Source organism: Camelus bactrianus, chromosome 33 (genome assembly GCF_048773025.1).
Source record: "Camelus bactrianus isolate YW-2024 breed Bactrian camel chromosome 33, ASM4877302v1, whole genome shotgun sequence".
NCBI classification, from domain to species: domain Eukaryota; kingdom Metazoa; phylum Chordata; class Mammalia; order Artiodactyla; family Camelidae; genus Camelus; species Camelus bactrianus.
In genome coordinates this window covers 7067265-7075699 of record NC_133571.1, presented here as the reverse complement: position 1 = coordinate 7075699, position 8435 = coordinate 7067265, and the positions used below count along the sequence as shown (strand labels likewise).

The window sequence follows — 8435 nt, the reverse complement described above, 5'->3', positions numbered from 1 at the left end:
CCCCCTATTATCCCAAACTCCAGTCTTTTCCTCTGTCGATGATACTTGTCTCCATTTTTCTGCTGTAACCCTTCACGGCTCCTATTTGCTTTCATGCCTGTCTCTCTGCTTGGACTCTAAACTCCACGACGGCAGACATGGTGTTATATATCGTATCATATTATATATCATAGTGTATATATAATTTTATTTCCTGATATGACTCATGGTTGGCCGTTGCAGAGATGTTAGTTGACTGACTCACTGAGCGTATAGATCAAATTATTTTACTTGTCATAAAAATGCAAGGAACTTGAGAATGCCTGACATCACTTGCCATTGGGGTTGACAGATGCTACTCATTATGTTGTGTTTACTGTAGCTTGGGCCCCAAGGCATGATAACTCAGATGAGTGAAGATGAATGTTTTCAAACTCTAAAGAAAGATGCGCTCTGGGAGAACAGAGTCAATCTATCACCTACCACCAATACTTAGATCATCACAGGGGAAATGAATGAGGCTGGCGAGAATTTGAAATACTTAAGGAAAAGTTGATTAAAGAAGGCTTCGTGAATGATTAATTATACAATTTAATGTCTGTGGGAGAGAATTTTACTGACATTTAAATAAATGCCAACAAAACAAACTACAATTAAGCATTTGCCATGGCAAATAAATCATCATCAAGGTATTTGTTCTGAATCATGGTTATATAAAAATGGTGTGTGCAACTCTGAAGTCAATGTTCATGTTAGGTGTGACTCATTGACTGAAGTCTTGCATTATGGACACTTTTGTTTTTACCTAATAATTGCAAGTCCTGGTATGCAAAGGGGAGTGTACTTTAGCCCCTTTCCCTGGGATCCCAGCCCTTCTTCAGTCTGCTTTCTGGTTTCCAATTATCTCTGCTTTTATTAACAACTTTTCATTAAGTCTCCAGTAAACTTTTTTTTAAAAATTTTTTTTGGGGGGGTAGGTAATTAGGCTTGTTTATTTATTTAATTTATGGAGGTACTGGGGATTGAACCCAGGACCCCGTGCATGCTAAGCATGTGCTTTACCAATGAGCTAGACCCTCCTCCCCTTCCAGTGCCCTTCTGATGAACATATTCAGTGGCTCCAGCTTACCTGAGTCTTTGACGTATTTAATTCATTGATTCTATTAATATTTATTTATTATACATTATGTGTTCATGTTAGGTATTGATTTGTTGTGCAGTAATAAAAATGAAAGGAACTTCCCCTCCTAAAAGCAAAAACCAACCAATAAAAACCCACTCAACAAAATCTCCAAACACACACACACACACAAACCCCAAACAAAACATAAAAACAAAAATCAGACCGAAGTAAACAGCAACAAACTAGATAGCTAAACAACAACAAATGAAACTAAAAAACAGACTTGGTTCCTGACCTCACATATTCTATCATCTTGTAAGAAAACAGACTAATAAGCACAGAGGTAAGCATTTAGTTGCATTGTGATAAGTGCTATAAAAGAAAAACACATGGTGTTCTTAGCAACGATAGTGGGGAATCCAACTTGAATTGGGGATAAAGGCAACACCTCTGGGAAACAGCCCTGAAGGAGGAGAAGGGAGAAAGAAGTCCACGCGGAGAGAGAAGAATGGATGATAGCTCGGAACATACGTTTGATTGGACCACACATGAAAAATATGAATCCTTGGAGCCAAATTACTGAGGCATACATGTAAGGAATGTGGACTGTATTATGCAGCTACCCCAGCAGAAGAAAGAGAAAGAACTTAGCTCCATCAAGACACTGATTCTGCTTTCTTTCATCCAACACACCCGAGAATTTCTGAGGAAACTGTATTCCCTTCTGACGTATAGCAGACACTCCCTTAATCCTTGATGGCACATCAATGCAGGATACGTCCATGGCCTCAGGACTGGTGAAGATGAAATCATTGGCTGAAAATTGTGTTCTGTGTCTAGGACTGCAGACAATAAGTAAGAAAGAGAAACTGATAGTTTTTGTGGAAATGAAACTTCCTTTGTGTGGTTAGCACATGTGATTAAAACAAAAACTGCAAAGTGTACTTGCCACACTGCTTGGGATTTTCTGGATCTTTGGCACTTTCATTCCTTGTATATAAGTAGGGAAAAGGTCTTTTTCTTTCTCCTTTTAAAATTTTTAAAAAATTTTCCTAAGGCATTATTCTCAACCTTACCTACACATCAAAGCTCCCCGGGTCACTTTGAAAACTCTGTGTGTCTTGGCAGCACTTCAGGACCTCCTTACCAGTGTTTCTAGGATAGGTTTAGGCATCGGTAGTTTAAAAAGCTTCCCAAATGATTCTGATGTGCAGCCTAGGGTAAGAACTATTTAAGTAAATCTTTATTTACCTCCTATCTCTTTTGTCTTTTTAAAACATCCCTTTTCTGGAACCCTTCTACAATGTTGGTGGGGATGCAGTTTGGTGCAGCCATTATGGAAAACAGTATGGAGATTCCTCAAAAAAAAAAAAAAAAACCAAACTAAAACTAGACTTAACATATGATCCAGCAATCCCAGTCCTGGGCATGTATCTGGAGGGAACTCTAATTCAAAAAGATATATGCATCCCAATGTTCATAGAAGCACTATTTACAGTAGCCCAGACATGGAAATTTTCATCAACAGATGACTGGAAAAAGAAGCTGTGCTATATTTATACAATGGAATATTACTCAGCCATAAAAAAGATTAAAATAATGTCACTTGTAGCAATGTGGATGGATCTGGAGATCATAATTCTAAGTGAAATAAGCCAGAAAAAGAAAGAAAAATACCATCTGATATCACTCATATTGGAATTTTAAGAAAAGAAAGAAAGAAAAAAGAAAACAGTAATGAAATTATATACAAAACAGAAACAGATGCAGACATAGTTAATAAACTCATGGTTATCAAGGGGAAAGAGGCTAGGAAGGGATAAACTGGGAGTTCGAGATTTGCAAATACTAACTACTATATATAAAATAGATAAAAACCCAAATTTCTTCTATACAGCACAGGAAACTATACTCAATATCTTGGAGTAATCTAGAATGAAAACGAATTTGAAAACAAATATATGTATGTATATGTGTGACTGAAACATTTTGCTGCACACCAGAAATTGACATAACATTGTAACTGACTATACTTCAATAAAAAATAAAAATAAAGCATCCCTTTTCTGAAAATTAAATGAACACTGAAAATACTGGAAACTGAAACGATCAGATTTCTTAACATAAAAAGGAGGAGCCTGGAAACTTCCACGAGAATGTTTGCCATGTTGCTGTGCGGCCCTCGTCAGCCTGCCTTGTAAGTGGTGATGAATGGCTGGGCTGCAGGCCCTGGTAGGCGAGTCTGGCTTTGGCTGGAGGGCTTGACAGGGTTTCCCCAACATTCTCACTCCTCAGAGCTTCTGCACGACTCCCCAAGTCTACAGCAGTCCTCTGGCATCCTCTGCCTTTGACAGACCACATGTTCCAATCAGGCCTTCTGAAAATAGGGTCCCTTGGAGTCATACTTGCTTCCCCCTTTTGCTGTTACTCCCTCAACTTTGCTCTCAAATTCCAGTATAGGTACACGACCCTTGATCTGCAACCCTTGGGACCAGACGTGTCCTGGAACTCAGCCTGTCTTAGACTGGAAAGGTTGACTCTGCATTCAGTTTTTATGTACCTCTCTTAGCGTGGCTGGAGGAGCATGCTGTAGCCAGGCATTTTCCTGTTTCTTCAGGAAATCACAGGACCACTCCTAGGAAACAGGATGAATAATGACTGCAGACAGCCTCACGTCTGTTCAGCTCGGATTTTGCCACCAAATGCTAGACCTTTATGAATGAAACAACTTTAGACCCAGAGAGGAATGAAAGACCTGTGATAGCAGCATTATTTAAAAACTTGTTTTGCAAGGTTGCCTTTTCACTAACTTTACCTCTTTGCCTGTAACACAAACAGAGCAACATGAACTTAAACCGATTTCCATTCCCAAAGTCAGTTGCTTTCTGAGTGTCCATACTTTTCCATTGGTCAGAAATGGAAACCCCAGATAACCTTAGAATAAAACTAAAATAAATGAAACAGATGGACATTTAGAAGCTGTTACCTTTGAGGCTTGGTGACTCAAGCTCAGAAAACGACATAGGTGACTTAAACTTCAAGTGGGCCATTTTGCTCATGGTCATCCTGCTAGAGTTACTAACTCTTCTTCAGCCTTCAGACACCTTTCCTCCCTGTAATTGTAAGCAATTTAATTTTCATCGTTGTATTAGCTGAATTTCTGTTGTGTTGGCCTTCCTTGTAATCGTTCAGGACAGGAGGCTGGGGGGCCCCAGGGGAAGGTGGGCGTGTTGTAGAGACTGAACTGTTAAATATCGTGTGATCTCATTGTTTTCAGAGGCTGGTGAGGCTCAAGGGGGCTCTGAGTCATGTGCATTTCTTTCCCTATTCGATGCTAGATCAATCAAAATAGGAGGATCCTTTTCTGCATCTAACTTTCTTTAAATCTAAATATCTCAGCTACCAAGACATTGGTGGTATTTGACATTTTTCCTTTTATTCATAAAACATAAGCACTAGGAAACACCTTAAGTGACTCAGAGTCTCTGGGTTAGGGGAGTGTCTTGGGTGCTTGAGTAGGACAAATGGCTGTTCCAGTGGTCAATTTAAAGGCACTTTTATGAGAAAAAAAATACTTCCTCAAGAGGGATTTCCCAGTGATCAACCCATGGTCACGCTACTCTGCACATGGTACCTACTGCTGCTTTGCGGATTAGTTCAATACACACCTTAGCCACTCTTTACGACTAGATTTTCTTCCCTGTGTACTCCTTTGAACACGTCGTATAGTGTGGATGGTTTAAAAAATTATTTTGCTTTTTTAAACATTGATAGCAGAATTTCTGCTGGGAGTAAGTGGTCTTAAAAGCAGAAAATACCTTGGAATATTTGAGTTATGAAAAAACAAGCCCACCACAGATTCAGAGTGGGAGCAGAACCAATGGAGGGCAGAATTAACTTTGCAGTAAAAAAAAAAGTTGTTGGTGGCAGAAGGGGACAGAAAGGAGAGAGGATGGCTGAACCACACGGGAAAATAGCCTAAGACTTTCTAGAACAAGATGACTATTATTCAATTCTAATTGCTATGGGTTGGCAGAGCAAACTCCTCTATGTCTTCATTTCCCCAAACTTTTTGTAAAATCTGCTACACAAAGGCTCTGTGTGCACAATTTTGTTTGTTTGTGTTTAAAAGGAAGGAAGGTAGCTCAAGAACCCAGACAGTAAAGAAGAAGTTGCGAGATGCCAAGTGGAGAACAAGAAGTCCATTGAAGCAGGAGGTGGTCGTGAGAACATGAAGTCCCCAGGAATAGACAGAAATCTTGGAGGGAGATTTGGACTTTCAACACAAGGTGTGTTGGTGGAAACCAGTCTTGTCTAGGCTTTAAGAAGCAGGGTGACCCTGAATGTAATCTAGATTAAGCAGTATCTGGTAAGCAAAGGTTACAAATGGCATTAAAAAGGATAAACACTGGACTTAATAGAATGTTACAGTTTTGCAGAATGAAAAGAATCCTGGAGAAGACATTAGAAGTTCTGAGTTTGAATTCTTTATTTTTCTTCAAGTAGCTTTATTTTCTCAATAGCTTTATTTTTCTAGACTCTAGATACAATGAACTCTAGCAGGGCAGTGATTACTACTTAATAATAGGTCCTTTAAACTACTTCAATGTTTGTAAATGTGAGAATGCACATTCCAATAACTGTGAAACTAAAATTTGAGATTATACCAACAAATTTACTCAATGTTGATATAACTACACAAAATGTTGTATGTAACACATGGACTTCAATATTACAGAATTTGATCTTCTTACAAGAGCTCATCTACAAACAAAAATACTATTTTGCTTGTCTGTCCTAACCTAAGGGGTTGCAACCAACAGACTCCCACAGCTTTTCACTGTGTCCTCAAAAAAACAGAGATGATTCTTCCTCTTAGACAAGGTGAAAAAACCCAAAATTCCCACCAAGAAAACAAAATTAACCCAGAATTATCAAATTTTGATGTCAAAGGATGGAACACCAAAAATAGACTATGGATGACTCTTACTTATATCTTTTACCTAAATAAGACTATAGGAATTTACAGTCTTGCCTAAAAAAAGACACAGGTTTCTCATTAAACTTTGTTTTCATGGGTCTTAAAATTCTGTGATAGATTTTTGGTCAAGGTGTTTCCATTAAAATGTCCTGATCTTAAAGACTAATGAAACTGCCATACACACACGAAACAAATGATCCACAACCTTTTCCTTTCCTTCTGAAGGTTTTATGATGCAGGTCGTTAACTAGTCTTTTACCATTAAACTTAAAGGGTCGACAGAAACAAACAATTCTTCCACTGACTAAGACTGGGATATTATTCACTTAGCTTTCTTCTTTTAAAAGAAATATTTTCTTTTAAGTTTTGTTTATTTTTGAGGAGGAGGCAATATTTATTAATTGTATTTATTTATTATCACTATTATTTTTTATTTAATGGAGATACTGGGAATCGAACCCATGACCTTGCACATGATAAGCATGAGCTCTACCACTGAGCTATACCTCTCCCCCTTCACTTAGCTTTCTGAACTTTCTGGGTAGACTTGGTGACCTTCCCAGCTTCTGTTGCCTTCCCATCCACAGCTTTGATGACCCCCATGGCAACTGTCTGAACAGCAATACGACCCAGAGGAGGGTCCTCAGGAAAGCTCTCAACACATATGGGCTTGTCAGGACCCCTTTAGATCATGGCAGCATCATCAGATTTACAGAATTTGGGGCCATCCTCCAGCTTCTTTTCAGAATAACAATCAATTTTCTTCTTCAGCTCAGCAAACTTGCAAGCAAACATGAGCTGTGTGTCAATCCCTCACGGGTGTGTAGGCTGCATTGATTTGGCCTTGGTGGTTCAGGATAATCCCCTGAGCTGGGAAGCCTGCTGCTTCCACTGATGGGTCACTTTTGTTGTCACCAGCCACGGTGCCACAGTGAACAACTTTGGCAGGCACATTCTTGACGTTGATGCCCACCTTGTCCCTAGGATGAGCTTCACTCAAAGCTTTGTAATGCATTTCAACAGACTTCACTTGTGACATTGACTAGAGCCAAGGTGTCTATTATGCTGAGTTTGGTAACATCAGTCTTTGCAGGGACAGTGCTAATACTACCAATTTTGTAGGCCTCCTGGAGGGGAAGATGCCAAGGGCTTGTCAGTCGGAAGAGTTGGTGGCAGGATGCAACCCAGAGCTTCATGCAGTGTGGTTCCACTGACCTTGCCATCTTTATGGGGACTTTCCATCCCTTGAATCAAAGCGTGTTTGCACTTGGCTCCAGCATGTTGTCACTATACACATGGTCATGTCTAACCAGAAAATGCTACTGTGTTGAGGTTTAGATAACTTTCTTAGTGTAGGTGCAGACTTCTTTAATGATTTCCTCCCATCTCTTTTGGCTGTAGGGTGGCTCAGTGGAATCCATTCTGTTAACACCACTTAGCTATTTCACCCCTAGTCTGTAAGCCAGAAGACCCTCACGTGTCTTCCCGTTCTTGGAGATACCTGCTTCAGTCTCACCAAGACCAACCAGGAGAGCACAGTCAGCCTGAGCTCTGCGTACAGTCATGTTTTTGATTGTCTCTGGGTCCTGGGGCATCAGTGACAGTCACATACTACTTGCTGGTCTTGAATTTCTAAAGGAAATATCAGTAGTGACACCATGCCCACGTTCAGCTTTCAGTTTATCTGAGACCCAGGCATACCTGGAGTCCTTTCCCATATCAGCAGCCTCCTTCTCAACTTGTTTTTTTGGTTCATTTGTTGATTCCATCATATCTTTAGATCAGATGGCCAGAGTTGGTAGACTTGCTCTAATCTGTGTGTCCAGTGATGACAATGTTGATATGAATCTTTTCCCTCCTCACTTTGACTTAGATTTAATCATAGCACCTGTGTTCTGGAGGCAAATCCACTGTGAAAAAGTAGGTTTGAATTCTGTGGCATCAACCAATTATGTGACTTTGGGAAGATGCTTAATTTTCTGAGCTGCTGTTTTCTTACTTGTCAAAGGAGAGAAGATATAATTATTGGTTCTCCTATCTGTAAAATGGATCGAATGGTAACTAAGATGCCCTAGGAAGGAGCACAGAATGTGGAATCAGAAATATCCACATAAAATATACCTATGTTTGCATCCTGCGTTTGCCAGTCTCTGCTGTGTGACCTTCAGTTAGCTACTTAAATTCCCAAGCCTCAGTTTATTTATCTATAAAGCAGCAATCGTAATGCCTATGCCTCAGGTGGCTTTGAGAGGATTAAATATTTTAGCCAATGTAGAGATGCTTGATAAATATTAGATCTGACTCAGATTTAACATTTAATTTTCTTTCTTTTTTTTGCTCAGTTTCCTTCCC

The 8435-nt window shown here is 39.6% G+C and overlaps 1 pseudogene; it reads right to left on the bottom strand.

The window, feature by feature from the left end:
* Positions 1–6476: 6476 nt before the first annotated feature.
* On the bottom strand, positions 6477–7816 carry LOC105080324 (elongation factor 1-alpha 1 pseudogene; annotated as a pseudogene).
* Between the last annotated feature and the right edge of the window lie 619 nt (positions 7817–8435).